The 19750-nt window shown below is 42.5% G+C and overlaps 1 pseudogene; it reads right to left on the reverse strand.

Moving 5' to 3' along the window:
- Positions 1-1929: 1929 nt before the first annotated feature.
- On the reverse strand, positions 1930-19249 carry LOC115112730 (leucine-rich repeat flightless-interacting protein 2-like; annotated as a pseudogene).
- Positions 19250-19750: the final 501 nt, after the last annotated feature.

Consider the following 19750-nt stretch of genomic DNA (forward strand, 5'->3'; position numbering starts at 1 on the left):
AAACTGCTTGGCTTTCAGAGCAGTGAACAGGGTTTGAGGAGAAAGTGGTATTGTCTGACCTTAGAGAGCCTTTTTATGTCTCTATTTGGTTTGGTCACGGTGTGATTTGGGGTGGGCATTCTATGTTCTTGTATTTCTATGTTTTGGCCGGGTATGGTTCTCAATCAGGGACAACTGTCTATCGTTGTCTCTGATTGGGAACCATACATAGGTAGCCCTTTTAAAAAGTTAACTTTGTTTGTGGCACATAGCCCTTAAGTGTCACAGTTGTGTTTTGTTTTTGTCTGTGTCATTTCTAATAAAGGGAATATGTACGCTCACCACGCTGGTCCTCTTCATTCGACGGCCGTGACAGGTATGTAGTGCTGTCTTCTGTTGATGTTACTTGCCTTTCTTTTTTAGCTCAAAGAACCTCGATTCATCACTCCTCTTCCAAAGACAATTCAATGTGCCATACATGCCCCATGCAAAAAAAATCCACCTTATAAAAAATAAAGGGAACACTTAAACAACACAATGTAACTCCAAGTCAATCACACTTCTGTGAAATCAAACTGTCCACTTAGGAAGCAACACTGATTGACAATACATTTCACATGCTGTTGTGCAAGTGGAATAGAAAACAGGTGGAAATTATAGGCAATTAGCAAGACACCCCCAATAAAGGAGTGGTTCTGCAGGTGGTGACCACAGACCACTTATTAGTTCCTATGCTTCCTGGCTGATGTTTTGGTCACTTTTGAATGCTGGCGGTGCTTTCACTCTAGTGGTAGCATGAGACGGAGTCTCCAACCCACACAAGTGGCTCAGGTAATGCAGCTCATCCAGGATGGAACATCAATGCGAGCTGTGGCAAGAAGGTTTGCTGTGTCTGTCAGCGTAGTGTCCAGAGCATGGAGGCGCTACCAGGAGACAGGCCAGTACATCAGGAGATGTGGAGGACAACAACCCAGCAGCAGGACCGCTACCTCCGCCTTTGTGCAAGAGCCCTGCAAAATGACCTCCAGCAAGCCACAAATGTGCATGTGTCTGCTCAAACGGTCAGAAACAGACTCCATGAGGGTGGTATGAGGGCCCGACGTCCACAGGTGGGGGTTGTGCTTACAGCCCAACACCGTGCAGGACGTTTGGCATTTGCCAGAGAACACCAAGATTGGCAAATTCGCCACTGGCGCCCTGTGCTCTTCACAGATGAAAGCAGGTTCACACTGAGCACGTGACAGAGTCTGGAGACGCCGTGGAGAACGTTCTGCTGCCCGCAACATCCTCCAGCATGACCGGTTTGGCGGTGGGTCAGTCATGGTGTGGTTTGGCATTTCTTTCGGGGGCCGCACAGCCCTCCATGTGCTCGCCAGAGGTAGCCTGACTGTTATTAGGTACCGAGATTAAATCCTCAGACCCCTTGTGAGACCATATGCTGGTGCGGTTGGCCCTGGGTTCCTCCTAATGCAAGACAATGCTAGACCTCATGTGTCAGCAGTTCCTGCAAGAGGAAGGTAAGGTATTGATGCTATGGACTGGCCCGCCCGTTCCCCAGACATGAATCCAATTGAGCACATCTGGGACATCATGTCTCGCTCCATCCACCACAGACTGTCCAGCAGTTGGCGGATGCTTTAGTCCAGGTCTGGGAGGAGATCCCTCAGGAGACCATCCGCCATCTCATCAGGAGCATGTAGGGAGGTCATACAGGCACGTGGAGGCCACACACTACTGAACCTCATTTTGACTTGTTTTAAGGACATTACATCAAAGTTGGATCAGCCTGTAGTGTGGTTTTCCAATTTAATTTTGAGTGTGACTCCAAATCCAGACCTCCATGGGTTGCTAAATTTTCCATTGATCATTTGTGTGATTGTTGTCAGCACATTCAGCTATGTAAAGAAAAAGTATTTAATAAGAATATCATTCATTCAGATCTAGGATGTGTTATTTTAGTGTTCCCTTTATTTTTCTGAGCAGTGTATATACACACAGTTGTCATTTGCACATTTATTTTCTAGAAATCTTTTTAATAAATCTTTTTTTACATTCAATGAAATCTCATAACAATTTGGTTCTATATATTTCATCAAATCATGACTGCACCTTTAAATACATTTTGTACAAGTTATTATATTTGTTTAGAATCTTAAGATAATGTAAAACCCTCAGTCTCTAGGTGTGAGAAGGCACTTCACTGTGTGAGGTATTATAGATGGGTGCAGGCCAGAGAGCAGCCGTGAGGGTTTAACCGTTCAAAAGTCATTCGTGCAACTTATCAAAAAATACAAAACACATAAATAGCCAAGCACCCAGCCAGAGAGAAGTAAAACATTGTGAATAATATGTAGTCCCGTAATGAGTTGCGAATTTCTTAGATTCATCTTCCCCTAATAACTATGGTTTAATAGGTTGAGTCTCCCTTTGAAAGACACTGGCACACAAAAGACAAACCAATGCCTATATTTTATTTAAAAAATAATTTTGCCTCTCTGCTACCAGTGTTCTTTTCTGTAAGTGTTTTTGGTTTTGCTACACAACCGGTGTTCCTGAGGAAGAATGGAAACTGACTGCCATATTGCATCTGGAGCACAAGGTACGAGTTTAACGGCTTCTGTGGCAATCCAGCGGCCTTCACTGCTGAGACAGAAGGGCATTCCGATTGGCCTTCATCTTCTCGAGGCGCTTTACTAGGTGGTTGTTGGTCAGCTCCATCTCCTCAATCTTATCTAGTGCAATCTGCAGCTGTGGGAGAAAAATAGGGGAATGGTTAGAAATAAAAAGACTGTTTTATGTCAAATCAAACATCAGCCACTGACATTTTTAATCTATTTTTTGTTCCTTACCTCTCTTTGAAGTTTCCTTTTTTCAATTTTCAGTTCATCTTCTATTTTCTGAGTTATCCGCACACTTGTCCTTCAAGTCTGTTGCTCTAGATATGAGGATAATGAAACAAAAACAAATGAAACACAACCTTCACATTTGAAGCTGACATTTATTTTCATTTTCTCATTCAAACACAAATGTATGTATATTAATGTGTCTGGTTCAGCAGTTTGCATTTGGTCAGCTAGGGTACATATGGAAAGTGTGTCAGTGTTTCCATGACTTACGTTTTGTTCCATTGTGCCCATTTCCTATTCTGCCTTCGAGAGCTCGAACTTGTATTCACTTATCTGTCTGTTTGCATCTCCTGCAGACAGTAAAAGATTAGAACGTTTGAGTTAGTACGTTTACATTACACAGGACAAGGGAATTAAGATGTGAGCCTTGCTGTTAGTTTCTTTTTGGCAGTGTATGTTTAATGTAAAGAGAAAGCCTTTTAGTGAGTGTGCATAGGCTTTGTATCAATGGTGACATGTATGCCTTTGTATGTTTTCAATGGTGTGAATGGTAGTGTGAACTTTTGTAGGTTTGGGTAGGAACCGAACTTACTTTGCATCTCAATGAAGTGCAGGTCAGTGCCATTCTCCATCCTCTCACCATCTGTAAAGGCATTCTCCATCTTTGAATGCTTCTGCATTTCATCCTCCAGTTGCATTTTCAACTTCCTGATCTAAGGGACAACACACAGAATGGACAGCATGACTTAATAGCTGAACAGACAGTTAAAAAAGACATGAGAAAATAGTCAAGAGGAAACTAGTATAGCCCTGCCAGACATCACTGGGGTCGAAGAGGAAAATTACACATGTACCTGGGCTAAGAGTTCGTCCTTTTCATCCGCAAACTTTTGTATTCTAACATCTGCAAAGGAGAAAAAATATGATAATTATAAAAAAGGTGCCTTGCAACTATGACCGCAGCACCATTGTGCTAAAATAACAATGAAGTGCACCCCCTGGTGTATTATTGACTGAATAACACATGTACATCAGATATTAATTCATTTATTTCTCCCATCGCTCCCTTTAGGAGAACCTGTTCTTTCCCTTCCACTCACCCAGAGACCCTTCTCCTGCTGACTCCAGCACCTGGGCAGCCTCCTGTGTGACCACGGTGATCCCTGCGGCTTGGTCGTTAGACATTCCCTCTGGGATGATGGCCAGGCCGTGTTTCTAAGGAGTCAAAGGTACACAGGGTTAAAAGAGGAATTCAACACAGAGGGGCAATGTCCCAATATCCACACTAGCATACCACTCAGTGTGAATTGAAAGTATGTTCATTGAAAATTGGCCTAGAGTGAGGTAGCAGAGGAGGGTTTACAACTAAATGCATTTCACAGTTTGAAATGCAATAAGCCACAGAGCTGTATGAAGTAATGGTTTACTGAGGTTTCCATTGCTTGTACACAGACTGACAGACACACAGCATACACTTAGTATACAAAACATTAAGAACACCTGCTCTTTCCATGACAGACTGAACAGGTGAAAGCTATGATTCCTTATTGATGTCACTTGTTAAATCCACTTCACTCAGTGTAAATTCAGAGGAGATGACAGATTAAATAAGGAATTTAAGGCTTGAGACATGGATTATCGTTCTTTGCTTCACGGAAACATGGCTCATTCGAGAGACTATCGGAGTCGGTGCAGCCAGCTGGTTTCTTCACGCATCGCGCCGACAGAAATGCATCTTTCTGGTAATGTTGTGAATGGTAATGTATGTTTTGAATGGTAGTGTGAACTTTTGTAGGTTTGGGCAGGAACGGGACTTACTTTGCATCTCAATGAAGTAGGGGGTATGCCTTATGATTAACGAGACATGGTGTGATCAAGTCCTTCTGTTCACCTGACTTACAATTCCTCAATCAAATGTCGACCTCATTATCTACCAAGGGAATTCTCTTCAATTATAATCACAGCCGTATACACAGTGCCTCTTCAACCTCAGGAGGCTGAAGAAATTTGGCTTGTCACCAAAAGCACTCACAAACCTCTACAGATGCACAATCGAGAGCATCCTGTCGGGCTGTATCATCGCCTGGTACGGCAACTGCTCCGCCCACAACCGTAAGGCTCTCCAGAGGGTAGTGAGGTCTGCACAATGCATCACCGGGGGCAAACTACCTGCCCTCCAGGACACCTACACCACACGATGTCACAGGAAGGCCATAAAGATCATCAAGGACAACAACCACCCGAGCCACTGCCTGTTCACCCCACTATCATCCAGAAGGCGAGGTCAGTACAGGTGCATCAAAGCAGGGACCGAGATATCTGTTTTTCAGTATCTCAAGGCCATCAGACTGTTAAACAGCCACCACTAACATTGAGTGGCTGCTGCCAACACACTGACTCGACTCCAGCCACTTTAATAAAGGAAATTGATGTAAAAAATGAATCACTAGCCACTTTAAACAATGCCACTTAATGTTTACATACCGTACATTACTCATCTCATATGTATATACTGTACTCTCATCTACTGTATGTTGCCTATGCCGTTCTGTACAATGACTCATTCATATATCTTTATGTACATATTCTTTATCCCTTTACACTTGTGTGTGTATAAGGTTAGGTTAGATTACTCGTTGGTTATTACTGCATTGTCGGAACTAGAAGCACAAGCATTTCGCTACACTTGCATTAACATCTGCTAACCATGTGTATGTGACAAATAACGATTTGATTTTGTGCCATTCAGATTGTGAATGGACAAGACAAAATATTTAAGTGTCTTTGAATTGGGTATGGCAGTAGGTGCTAGGCACACCAGTTTGTGTCAAGAACTGCAACGCTGCTGGGTTTTTCACACTCGACAGTTTCCCGTGTGTATCAAGAATTGGGTGGTGGACCAAGGACATCCAGCCAACTTAACACAACTGTGGGAAGCATTGGAGTCCACGTGCGTCTGTGTTATGCTTTTGACACCCTGTAGAGTCCATGACCTGACGAATTTAGGCTGTTCTGAGGGCAAAGGGGGGGTGCAACTCAATATTACGAAGGTGTTCCTATTGTTTGGTATACTCTGTAGTTCAACACATTTGTGGAAGAAACAACAGAGTAGGAAAAAAGACAAATGTAGGTACACAAGAAGACATACATAGCCACATACCACAAGTTGCTTTATCATCACTGTTGTTTCTAGCAAGCTTATTCCTGGAACCTACTTCGTCTATTCAATGGGGATATAGACTATTCCCAGCCCTCTGGTGGTGAGACCTACCTCTCCTGTTTTGGCCTTTGCCTTTATGTCAGCCAGCTCATCCCTCTCATTCCTAATGCAATCAAATAACTCTTTCTGCCTTTCTAGGGCTTGGTGGCCACACGCTGGAGGGAGAGAAGACAAAGGAAAGAAAGGAGAGAAGTATAGGAACAGTTGGAAAGACTGCTACGTACAGTATATGCATGCACACTGAAATGACTTTTGTACATGCACATATGTCTGTGTAGACATGCAAATGGTACACCAGAATGGTACGGTTGAGTTGGAAAGGCAAAGTGACAGATGTTGACACAACCACCACATGCTCACATAAAACACCACATGACAAAACAGTTATGTAAGGGAGAGCTAAATGCCAAATAAAAAGATCAATCTGACACTAGACAGGCAGAGCTTTAAGTCTAGGCCTACATAACTTAAATGGATTTCATGCTGTCATTTCAGGGTAAATAAATGAGTTTTAAAGGGGATAAATGTCTATTTTTTTCCCAATACACATCAAATGCTTGCAGGTTCACAGTTTCCCTGCACTGACTAAACTTTACAGATTGCACACACAACCTACATCTTAACCTAAAATGACCACAGCATCCAAAGTTTATTAAATTAGTGAACCCACAATCATCATATCACATGCAAATTTAGGGAAACTAAACTGAATTAGAATTGGTCCAACAACTACTGGCTATTATCCAGAGTCCCTGTCATGCAACTATGAGAGGCAATAAACTGTTTAGGACCAGTCGATTACCCGATACAGATTTCATTGATCGGTGAATCAGCACCAAGTTTCCTTCAGGCAACTCTACAGCTTTATATGGGTGGCCCGATTCTTTAGCCTTCTGCTGAATTGTCCACTGATAAATTTAAAAGGAATTGGACTGATGTAAGGAATATGGTGGAAACTCCCTCCAGCCATGCTTGCACCAACCCAATGCTTTTAAATACACGAGAAGGAAGTGAACGACTGTACACTTCTGGGTGAAGGGTATTGAATCTAAACACAAACCTTAAGTTTCCATTTGGTCAGAGAGAAACATACAAACCAAAACAACACAAGCTGTCTGTGCACATCTATTGCCTCTCACAATCCTTCAGAGACCCTCAAGCGTGACCTCCTACCCCAATGTTTTTGTCCTTCCAGTTTATCGTTTCCTACAGGGCAAACACCTCTCTGGTGAGGGTCTCTAACTTAGTCTGGATTCGCTGGTTCTCCTTTAGTGGTATTGCGTACAGAGAGAGAGAGACAGGGTAAAGTAGAATGAAAAACAGAATAAAATAGATGAAAAGGATGGAAAGAGAAATGACAGGATGAAACATAAATGTAGATAGCCTTGAATAGAAATTGAGTCATAAAGTGATGACAAGTAAGGGACCAGAAAAAAAAGACAGGTGGCCAGAAAATGATCTGGAGTAGAGAGAATTTCAGTATAGAGAGACGAGGCAAAGAAAAGTGACAAAGACCAGTCAGAGAAAACAATGAAATAGGAGAGGAGACACGGATGAGTGTGAGACTATGAGAGGGAGAAGTGTAGTCTCACACTATGGAACTTCAAGCTGCTGCAGTACACAGACTACAGGACTGTAAAGAATGGAAGTGTAGAAAGAGGTGTAGGTGTGAAATGGTCACCAAATGTTGGTTTTCTTAGTGCAGCCATACCTCAATGTGCTCATCTCTTCGGCGGATTCCCTCCTTTAAATCTACTTGTCTGTGCTGCAGGACTGTGCATGTGTGCTTTTGTCTTTCTAGTTCCTGGAATGAGAGAGGGCCATTGTAAGAGTCACAATCAATCAGAAAGTGCAACCATTCTTCATTACACAAGTTAAAAATCACAAAACCACCCCCCCAAAAAAAGAGTGCAGTCATGGGCAGTGAGCAAGATTCCATTGATGTTTACACTTATAGCATTTTTGTCTAGCCAGGTAATTGGATCAGGGAGCATTTTGATTTGGCCTCGTTTCCTCTGGAATTATATAGCTACACCCATTGTCAGTAAAGAGCAGTGGATCTCATAGTCAGACAGACAATGGTGCAGTTGTACTTGGCCGCTTTGCTGATTATAAGACCTGCACACATGAATGAGTTCAAGTATATGAACAAGTTGATAGAGCGGTTGGAGACTTAGCTGCAATTTGCATATGCTCACCTCTGTCCGAGACTGCATTTGTTAACAGTATATGATAAAGGTTATCTACTATGCTGTGTGTGAGTGAGTGAGTGAGTGAGTGAGTGAGTGAGTGAGAGAGAGTGTAACACTTCACCTTAGACTTGTCCTCAGTTTCCCTACGCATCTCTGCCATCTGCTCTTCCATCTCCTCGATGACATCTTTGAGTGTGTCCACGTTGTAGACGAGGTTGGCTTTGTCATTGTCCAGCTGTGCGTTCGACACCATGGCTTTCTTATACTTCTCCTCCACCTCCGACAGCGACTCCTAGCTGACACACACACACACACACCTCTTTACAGAATGAACCATGAGGGAGATACCACAGAACAATAATTACTATAGTAATTACAGTAATAATAGTACAGCTCTGCACAACCACACTTGGGTTGGGCGATAGTATCATCTGTCGACGATGATTGACAGCCATCATCGATGGTGACAACATCGTGATGTGACAGACCACGATGGTTTAGCCTATTTGAACTTGACTGGAGCCGCGCAGTAAAGAAAACAGTCTTGCAGTGCACAGCGGGGCAACACACAAGTGACAGTCAAATTACTCGGCCTATTCTTTTTGCTATAGCCTGTTTCAATAAATATTCTATATAGAGTGCAAGAGAGGAATGTTGGCCAGACAGAGCGGAGAATTCCACCAAAGCAGCGCAAAATGTCCATTCAGACATTATTTCTCTCTCTCTCCCATGCATGGGCATTAGGCTATAGCCTAAACCTATTTATTCTAATTTTTTATCATCAAAAGGACACTCGTGAGATCGACGGTGCATTGATTCAGTCGGCGGAATGATTCAAGCCACTGATTAAAAAAAATAAGGAACCCTCGATTCCAAATAACTAAAATATATCATAAGTGGAGCGAGTTCAGCTATTCTGTTTCAGCTCAACCAAAGTGTAGGACATGCCAGGAATCAGGTGTCTGTAAACTACCTTTTCTAAACACAAATAGTTGGTTCCATTTTATGAGGCAAATAAAGCAACTATTATCCAGTTCTGAAGACTGCAGGCTGCTTCTATCCAGGCCATGATGTAGGCCTCTAACCTAGCTCACTACAGTAAGACAGACAGATCCTCAGACAGTCACTGCTCCATCATGTGCACACCAGACACAAATAAACCTGTTCAACTCCTCCACCAGAAAGGAATATCAGAAAAGATTAGCATTGCCTGCCCTTAGCTTCTGCCCAGGCGTTCAACATCATTTTTCACCAGGATTCATCCAGTAGGCATCGCATATCACAATGTTTTATGGGTACATAATCACAATAGGACAAAGGTTGACGTCGCCAACCCTAGACCACGCTGATAATAGGAGCAACAAAGTATTTGTACATTAATTTAGTCTCAACTAGGAAACCATGTTTGGGATGTTTGAAACACACTGGCGAGTCTTAAATGCAACCTCTACTTCAGTCTCACCTTCAAATGACTAATTCAGTATGACGCATTTAACAGCTTCCTCTGAAGCCCACCTTGGACTTGGCTTACATTGTAATCCATTTCACAAAACCCGAGATGGACAAGTGATACAGCAGATCCACTTGATATCGATGGTGCATTGATTCAGTCGGCGGAATGATTCAAAGCACAAAATAAATTAAATAAAACAAATTGAGACCAAAGATCAAAAATATATCAAACTGGAGTGAGTTCAGCTATTGCGTTTCAGTTCTACCAAAGTGTGGGACATGCCAGGAATCAGGTGTGCTACCCTTTTAAACACAAATAGATTCAGAGAACAGTGAGCTTTTAGAGTGACTACAGAAAATAAACCAGGAGTTCCTCAGAGCTGTGTGAATGAAAGCTAATCATAGATTTTAGCGTAGGACTACAAACCTGGAAACCCATCCAACAGTCAGAAGATTGTTGAAAGACAAGACAATTCATAGTCTTGTTCTTACTGCCCAAGCACTGCTAGAGTTCAAACGAGGCTTTTAATCCATGCCATAAACAGTGCATTTCAAACTGAGCAGGAAAGATCATGCAGGGAACATGCCTTCAGCGGTTACAGTCAGTGGGGCCATAGAGGGGGTGCAATGTAGGTACAGTGGGGTTAGTGATGCCATAAGGCTACCAGGGGACAAGAGAAGGCACACTGTGAGCTCAGGTCCCTCTACCTTCAGCTCTTTAAGTCCCTGCACGTACCGCCCCTCTACATCCTGAATCTGGTCCTTTAGATCATAGATATCCCATGGAGCAGATGGGAAGAAAGGGTTCATGGGTTGGGGTGAATTGGGGGAAACCAGGAAGAATTAAGGACAGATTTCAAACAAAGCACCCATGCTGTTGGCATCTCCAGACAGTAATTTACCCAACGGAAGGCCCAGACATACAGGATGACAGCTTTATAGGAAGTTTAAAAAACATGTCACATATAATCTTCCCGTGCATACATGAAGTCCACATGTTGAATGAGGTGCTGAGTAGCAACGCACATGCCCCGCCCACCTGAGGATCTGTCTTTTTCAGCCATCCATTTCCTGTTTGAGGGATGCAAAATCCACTTGTCACTTATATCTCGCTGGATTGATTGCTTTCATTTTACTCCAGCGACTCTTTCATACTCTTGTTGGTGCCTGTTGTTTTTCCCCGTTAAAGTTACGAATGTGGAAATGTTTAATGACCTGTCAAACACCAAAATGAAAACTTGGATAATAGTGATGTCTGATCTCACAATGTAAGGTATGTATAGATAGGTGATATCTAGAGCCAAGCATGTAGATTTTTGATCGGAGGGTATCTTGCTATTGACATGCTTGTTGAATTATGCAACAGAACGTGACAACAGTAATTAAATGAGGAAATCTAGACAGTGCAGGTAGGCCTAGACAAAGGAAGTTTGTGGTTCCAGCCCTTTATATTAATGTATTCATACCCCTTGACTTATTCTACATTTTGTTATGTTACGTGGCTGAATTTAAAATATATATATATTTTTTTTTTTACCAATCTACACACAATATACCCCATAATGACAAAGTGAAAACATGTTAAGAATTTTTGCAAATTGATAAAATGAATTCACACCCTTGAGTCAATACTTTGTAGAAGCACCCTTGGCTTCGATTACAGCTGAGAGCCTTTCTGGGTAAGTCTAAGAGCTTTCCACAACAGGATAGTGCAACATTTGTCCATTATTCTTGATTAAAAATAAAAAAATTCTGTCAAATTGGTTGCTGATCAATGCTGGACAACCACTTTCCGGTCTTGCCATAGATTTTTAAGTAGATTTAAGTCATAACTCTAACTCGGCCACTCAGGAACATTCTTTGCCTTCTTGGTGAGCAACGAAAGTGTATATTTTGGCCTTGTGTTTCCTGCTGAATGGTGAATTAATCTCCCAGTGTCTGGTGAAAAGCAGACAACCAGGCTTTCCTCTCGGATTTAGCCTGTGCTTAGCTCCATACCGTAGATTTTTTATTCTGAAAAACTACAATCCTTAACGATTACAAGCATACCCATTACATGATGCAGCCACCACTATGCTTGAAAATATGGAGTGGGTACTCAGTAATTTTTTCCAAACATAACACTTTGCTATTCAGGTCAAAAAGTGAATTGCTTTGCCATATTTTTTTCAGTATTACTTTAGTGCCCTGTTGCAAACAGGATGCATATTTGTACTATTTTTTATTCTGTACAGGCTTCCTTCTTTTCACTCTGTCAATTAGGTTAGTATTGTGGAGTAACTACAATATTGTTGATCCTCAGTTCTCCCCCATCACAGCCATTAAACTCTAACTGTTTTAAAGTCACCATTGGCCTCATGGGGAAATACCTAAAGTGGTTTTCTTCCTCACCGGCAACTGAGTTAGGAAGGACGCCTGTATCTTTGTAGTGACTGGGTCTATTGACACACTACCCAAAGTGCAATTAATAACTTTGCCATGCTCAAAAGGATAATCAATGTCAGTTCTTTTTTTTTCTTTTTTTTTACACAACTACCAATAGGTGCCCTTCTTTGCGAGGCATTGGAAAACCTCCCTGGTCTTTGTGGTTTGAAATTAACTGCTCAACTGAGGGACCTTTCAGATAATTGTATGTGTGGGGTACATAAAAATTTAAAAAAAAAAAAAGTTAAACACTATTATTGCACACAGAGTGAGTCCATGGAACTTGTGACTTTATTCCTGAACTTATTTAGGCTTGCCATAACAAAGGGGTTGAATACTTACACTCAAAACATTTGAGCTTTTCATTAAAAAAACAAAAAAAAACAGAGTTCAGTTCCATTTTGACATTATTGGGTATTGTGTGAAATTCAATTTAATGCATTTTCAATTCACGGCTATAACACAAAATGTGGAAAAAGTCAAGGGGTGTGAATATTTTCTGAAGCCACTGGACATCTAGTATATTTATGCAAATAAGGCAAATCTAATTGTCTTTATTTTAACACAAAATAAATACCCGATACCATTAGAAAATGTATACGAGTGAATTCTAAGAAAAATAACCTGTGAAATTTGACTAAATGAATACCTGAATTCCCACCAGAATCCCTGAACTCTATTCTTAGTCTGTGCCAGTAAAACATTTTAATGCTATAATTCAGTAAATACCAGATGCATACCAGTTTGGAGTATCTTCATCATTATCCAACTGTTGCATTTATTTGAATTGTTTAAAACATTAACCATTTTGATTACCGTTGCAAAGGAAAGCAGAGAGAAGTGTGGATGTTTCAGATATTATTCTCTGACCTCAAAACAGTAGTGTGGAAAAGAGTAAACTACTACACAAATGGTTCACTGTAAAAAGTAAATGGATTGACATTTAAATGTTAGTGTTTATTAGAAAACATTGGCATTGTTACTGGTACTGACACAAGTGGAGGAGGTGTGTTGGTGCGCAGGCATCTTACCCTAAATTCACTCAGGCTGGTGTCAGGGTCGACAATGCTGCCTGTGTCTGCACGTCTCGAGGAGGTCCCCCCCAGGGATGCCAAGTTGGCCGCAGAGAGACAGGGAGTCGTGCAGCGTGAAGACGGCTGGAAAACAACAAAACAAAGCACCTTAGTTAGACCTCAAGTCAACACAGCAAATAAAAACAGTCAACACACCCCTGGACGGTCATTCAACACCAACATTGCCATCTAACACCACTGGGCCCTGGCTTCACTTACTCTCCCACTAAGCTTGAGCAGTATATACCCTGTATAATGGGGTATTCTGAAATACCAACTATTTAGGGGGTTGGTGGTCACTGCTTATTATAAATTAACTATCTAAGATGTGCCAAATAAATTATCTCCAGCTCAGGGCTCAAGCTATGCCCCCTTCCATAGACCTACATGGTAACTATGACGAGTTACATTACATTACATTTAAGTCATTTAGTTCCGGAGGACATACTCTAACCAATCAAAGCTTTTGCCGTATGAACTGATATGTTGTCCATCCAATTAGAGGATCAGAGAATGAACCAAGTACTACGCATGTGATTTAGAAGCTTGGTGAAATGGTGACATTGTTGGATAGTTAAGCATTTTTTGTATATTATTCAATTCAAATGAGTTTCTTCAATCTACAGGAGATGGAGGAGGTAGATATATTTTTTCTTAGTTTTAAAAATGTATTTTCGTGTCAAGTTAGCAAGGACGTTTAAATAAATTTCACAAACTTTAGTAGCAAGCAGCTAACTAACTACCAGAATCCAGTTATATCCACCAGAATGACAATTTAGTGGATTTTTCTTTAATTTTTTAAAGAATGCTTTTTATTGAAAAAGCTGCATCAATCAGGTAATGGACGAAGGTCTGCATATTCAAACTGCAACTCAACGAGAAGGTACGAAGACACGGACTTCAACACTACTGCAATTTTGGGCAACATACAGTACCAGTCCAAGGTTTGGACAACATACAGTACCAGTCCAAAGTTTGGACAACATACAGTACCAGTCCAAAGTTTGGACAACATACAGTACCAGTCCAAAGTTTGGACACCTACTCATTCATGGGTTTTTCTTTATTTTTTAAAAACTATTTTCTACATTGTAGAATAATAGTGAAGACATCAAAACTATGAAATAACACACATGGAATCATGTCGTAACCCAAACAATTGTTAAACAAATCCAAATATATTTAATATTTGAGATTCTTTAAAGTAGCCAACTTTTGCCTTGATGACAGCTTTACACACTCGTCACATGGTTGTCTAAGTCTTAACTGAAAGGAAAAAACTAAAATTAGCAGACACCAGGTCCTCCATGGAATGAGTTTGACACCCCTGGTCTAAACCATTCGATTATGAGACGAGGGTGAATTAAAGTTGTGCACATTTTTGAAGATAAATATTGATACATTACTAGCTCAAACACATTTACATTTGCAAAAATGACAAATTAATTCGTGTGTGATTGTGATTTCAGATCAAATGGGTGGGCTCAGGTGCCTACACACACACACAGCTCAGATGGAGCTTATGAGCTCTCTGAGCTGGATCTATCAGCAACAGATTTGAATTTAGAATGGAAAATTGTGTTTATGCAATAAACGTTTGTGCATCGAATCAAATAGCATTGAACCAAATCGATTCATTCCTCTAATCAAACCGAATCGTTTTAAACTAAAACGTATTGTTCCTGTATCGTAACCCATGTACCTAGATACACATCGAATTGTCTTGAAAGGAAAAGATCATCCCTACTGGTTAATATGTCTAAAAACAAGTTTGTGGGTGTCCTAGCAAGCTAAACGGACAATTAGCTAGCTTGTCAGTGACCGTAAAAGTATGTAAAAGCTTCCCCTGGCTGAAACCACAGACATCAAATGTCGCTTGCAGTTGTAAGTTATAGCCAGTTATGTGGATGATCAGGGCTTTATTAAAGAACGTTTCTTGGGCTGCATTGATGTGTTAAGTGGGCGAGATGCACAGTCTGTGTTTGACTTTAAGAATTCTGAGATGTCAGAGTTTAACTTCATGGAGAAATGTGTTGCCCTAACCTATGATTGTGCTGCTGTAATGGACTGTGCCCTCCTGTTCCCCGATTTAAGAGGTGATGACCACTCAACTACAAGGCCTGTGCCTTGGAGTGCACAGCCCCACCCACTTGGCAGCCAGGCCCACCCACTGGGAGGCCAGGCTCAGCCAATCAGAATGAGTTTTTCCCCACAAACGGCCCTTTTGACAGAAATACCTCCTTTTTTTCTTACCCTCGCCCCCCTTCTGAGATATTATGCACACTGATCGCAAATGTCCTTAACATTTGATTCATCATAGTAGCAGGCTAACAAGAGGCAGTAGTCTGAATGATCAGACTGAAACAAGTGAAAGTGATCAGGTGAAATTATGACAGGAGTGGACAGAGAAATACAGCTTCACTATCCAATCAGAGCAGCAGGACCAAGGTACACCCCGCCCTTCTCTTTACAGACAGGCAAACTAGCCAGTTGAGTTATTTAGACCACGTAGAGCCTCACTTGACTGACTAACATGCGAAAGATGCGTGCTGGCACCAGAATATTTTTTTTTCACCCCAATCATGGATAATTACAACATATATTTAGATCGTTATCATATTCAGTAAACTGCCCATATACGTTACGATTCTAATTGTGTCTGACTACAAGGCCTCTACTTCTTAGCAAAGAGTAATAACTCAAACAAGAATTTTGCAAGGACCATCTGGGAGTGGTCCGAGTGGCTGTTATTGGCAGAGAGGTTTGGAACGCTTTTCTATTGGTCTATTAACTAATTTACCACCTGGTGATGTCACCAGGCAGGCCAAAACTATCCCACCAAAACAGGCAGAAATTTAAGGCAGCCTTTTCAAACAGCTCTTACAAAGGGCATTCTCATTTTTACAATGTTATTCCAACCTCAGTGCGGAAATAAAATGAACAAAAATATGAACGCAACATGTAAAGTGTTGGTCCCATGTTTCATGAGCTGAAATAAAAAAACATCTCAAATGTTCCATATGTACAAAAAGCTCATCTCTCACATTGTGCACCTTTTTTTTTTTTACCTACCTGTTAATAAGCATTTATACTTTGTCAAGATAATCTATCCACCTGACAGGTGGCATATCAAGAAGCTGATTAAACAGCATGATCATTACACAGGTGCAACCTTGTGCTGGGGACAATAAAATGCCACTCTAAAATGTGCAGTTTTGCCACACAACACCACAGGTGTCTCAAGTTGAGGGAGCGTGCAATTTATATGCTGACTAGGGATGCCCACCAGAGCTGTTGCCAGATAATTTTATGTTAATTCTCTACCATAAGCCTCCGTTGTTTTAGAGAATTTGGCATTACATCCAATTGGCCTCACAACCGCAGACTAAGTGTAACCACACCAACCCAGGACCTCCACATCCGGTTTCTTTGCCTGCATTTTATCGATGGCAATTTGAATGCAAAGAGATACTGTGACGAAATCCTGAGGCCCATTGTTGTGCCATTCATCCACCACCATCACCTCATGTTTCAGCATGATAATGCACAGCCCCACGTTGCAAGGCCAGGGCTCTACAGTGCGAGTATTTCACTTACATTTGCCCCTAAAAATGTATATGTGCGAGCACAGTGTGGGAGTAAAGATTACAACCTATCGCTACTAATTGTTTAAAAACTACAAGTCCTACATTCCACAAACGGCATGCGCCAATCATAGTAGAGTTTTCTGTGATGACGCAGTCCAGTCAGAGTGAGAGAAAGGTGAACAACACTGGGAAAAAAGTATCGGTTTTAGGCTATAAATGAATTTGCAGACATCTCTAAAAATGAAGCCCATTCAATTTATTAAGCGAAAAAGAGACGAGGAGAAAGAGGAATCCGGCGAGGTGGATTCGCAAGGATCAACTAATAAAGCATTTTCACAAGGTTTACCTGAGGTGGCTAATGTTAGCAATTGGATATGTAGATGGGTGAGCCGGTCAAGGATCGATTCAGACTAAGTGGTAAATTTTATGACAAGTAAACAGTTTATTCAGAGTGAAAATATGTAGTACAGCGTAATTACGGCTCTTCCGTTAGTTCGTGTTGGAACCGCAGGCAGAGAGCGCGTAAACAGTCAGCACAGCCCTTATATACGTCACAGAAAGTAGGTTGACTCTAGGAAGATCGGATCTCCGGATTGGTTCAGCTGGTTGTAGTCTGTAGTCTTCCGCCATTGGCTCAGTTGTCTGTCCGTCATCGTAGAATCTTCTTCGGGCACACAGTGTTCGGTTAAAAGGGAGATTATGTGTGTAATGTGGGAGCTATCCTGTAGGGGACCCCACAGGCTTTACTGTGAAAATACGTTGCTATGTGTTATCTCAGTTATATTCAACTGAGACTGCTCTTCTCTGTATCACGGAGGCCCTCCGCACTGCTAAAGCTAACTCTCTCTCCTCTGCTCTCATCCTTCTAGACCTATCGGCTGCCTTCGATACTGTGAACCATCAGATCCTCCTCTCCACCCTCTCCGAGTTGGGCATCTCCGGCGCGGCCCACGCTTGGATTGCGTCCTACCTGACAGGTCGCTCCTACCAGGTGGCGTGGCGAGAATCTGTCTCCTCACCACTGGCGTCCCCCAGGGCTCTGTTCTAGGCTCTCTCCTATTCTCGCTATACACCAAGTCACTTGGCTCTGTCATAACCTCACATGGTCTCTCCTATCATTGCTATGCAGACGACACACAATGAATCTTCTCCTTTCCCCCTTCTGATGACCAGGTGCCGAATCGCATCTCTGCATGTCTGGCAGACATATCAGTGTGGATGACGGATCACCACCTCAAGCTGAACCTCGGCAAGACGGAGCTGCTCTTCCTCCCGGGGAAGGACTGCCCGTTCCATGATCTCGCCATCACGGTTGACAACTCCATTGTGTCCTCCTCCCAGAGCGCTAAGAACCTTGGCGTGATCCTGGACAACACCCTGTCGTTCTCAACTAACATCAAGGCGGTGGCCCGTTCTTGTAGGTTCATGCTCTACAACATCCGCAGAGTACGACCCTGCCTCACACAGGAAGCAGCGCAGGTCCTAATCCAGGCACTTGTCATCTCCCGTCTGGATTACTGCAACTCGCTGTTGGCTGGGCTCCCTGCCTGTGCCATTAAACCCCTACAACTCATCCAGAACGCCGCAGCCCGTCTGGTGTTCAACCTTCCCAAGTTCTCTCGCGTCACCCCGCTCCTCCACTCTCTCCACTGGCTTCCAGTTGAAGCTCGCATCCGCTACAAGACCATGGTGCTTGCCTACGGAGCTGTGAGGGGAACGGCACCTCAGTACCTCCAGGCTCTGATCAGGCCCTACACCCAAACAAGGGCACTGCGTTCATCCACCTCTGGCCTGCTCGCCTCCCTACCACTGAGGAAGTACAGTTCCCGCGCAGCCCAGTCAAAACTGTTCGCTGCTCTGGCCCCCCAATGGTGGAACAAACTCCCTCACGACGCCAGGACAGCGGAGTCAATCACCACCTTCCGGAGACACCTGAAACCCCACCTCTTTCAGGAATACCTAGGATAGGATAAAGTAATCCTTCTCACCCCCTTAAAAGATTTAGATGCACTATTGTAAAGTGGCTGTTCCACTGGATGTCTTAAGGTGAACGCACCAATTTGTAAGTCGCTCTGGATAAGAGCGTCTGCTAAATGACTTAAATGTAAATGTATAACAATGCAATAGCCATGTATTTAGCAATAGATTGGTCTCCTGCATAATAGCAATTCTTTACACTAACGTTAGGGATGCTGAGAACAATGTTAGCGAAGTTACCGTGACCCCCGCTGTCACTTCAACCTCCAGTGTAGCCGGCGGAGGGAAATCATATAGATTCAATGCGAATTGGCTCAAAATGTTCCCATGTTCCCATTCCCCGCATCTGAAAAGAGAGAACAGAACATCTCGCGGCGGCATGTCCATTGCAGAGATCTGTACCTGTTGAGACGGTGTCAGTCACGGTGTCAGCAGCATTGAGGAGGCAGGTGCTGCTGTCCGAGGAGAAGAGGAGGCAGCTGAAATTGAAGATAAACATCGCATATTCATTGTGAAGGAAGAAACGTTAGTCAAATTTGGGCCGTTTATCAGACTCCACCACAAAAACGGAGTTGACATTAATCTCGCATACGACAATGAGGTAAAATGTTGCTGACCAAACCGGACACGTCGCGTACGCGAGCGTCGCAAATTAAATTTAGAAATCCATGTTATTCAATTATTGCGCCAAAGAGCGTCTGCGACACCAAGGGCTAAAATAGAACTCATAACTATTTCTGACGCAGATCGCGCTGAAAGTCCTGCCTCTCCCATCTCATTGGTTTATAGAAGCAGGTACCCACGTGCCAACTCCTCATTTGTTATACCCACGTGGGTGACTGAAAGACGAACTGTTTTGCTGGTAATACAATGAAAGTTTAGATGCGATCACCATATAAGTTAAACGATGAAAAAGCCTGGAAGGAGGAGAGATGACTAGAAACGATTCGGTTGGCCGTTTTATGTGTGAATTAATTGTCGGAGTAGAGGTCCTTGTGCA

Source organism: Oncorhynchus nerka, linkage group LG28 (genome assembly GCF_034236695.1).
Source record: "Oncorhynchus nerka isolate Pitt River linkage group LG28, Oner_Uvic_2.0, whole genome shotgun sequence".
NCBI classification, from domain to species: Eukaryota; Metazoa; Chordata; class Actinopteri; order Salmoniformes; family Salmonidae; genus Oncorhynchus; species Oncorhynchus nerka.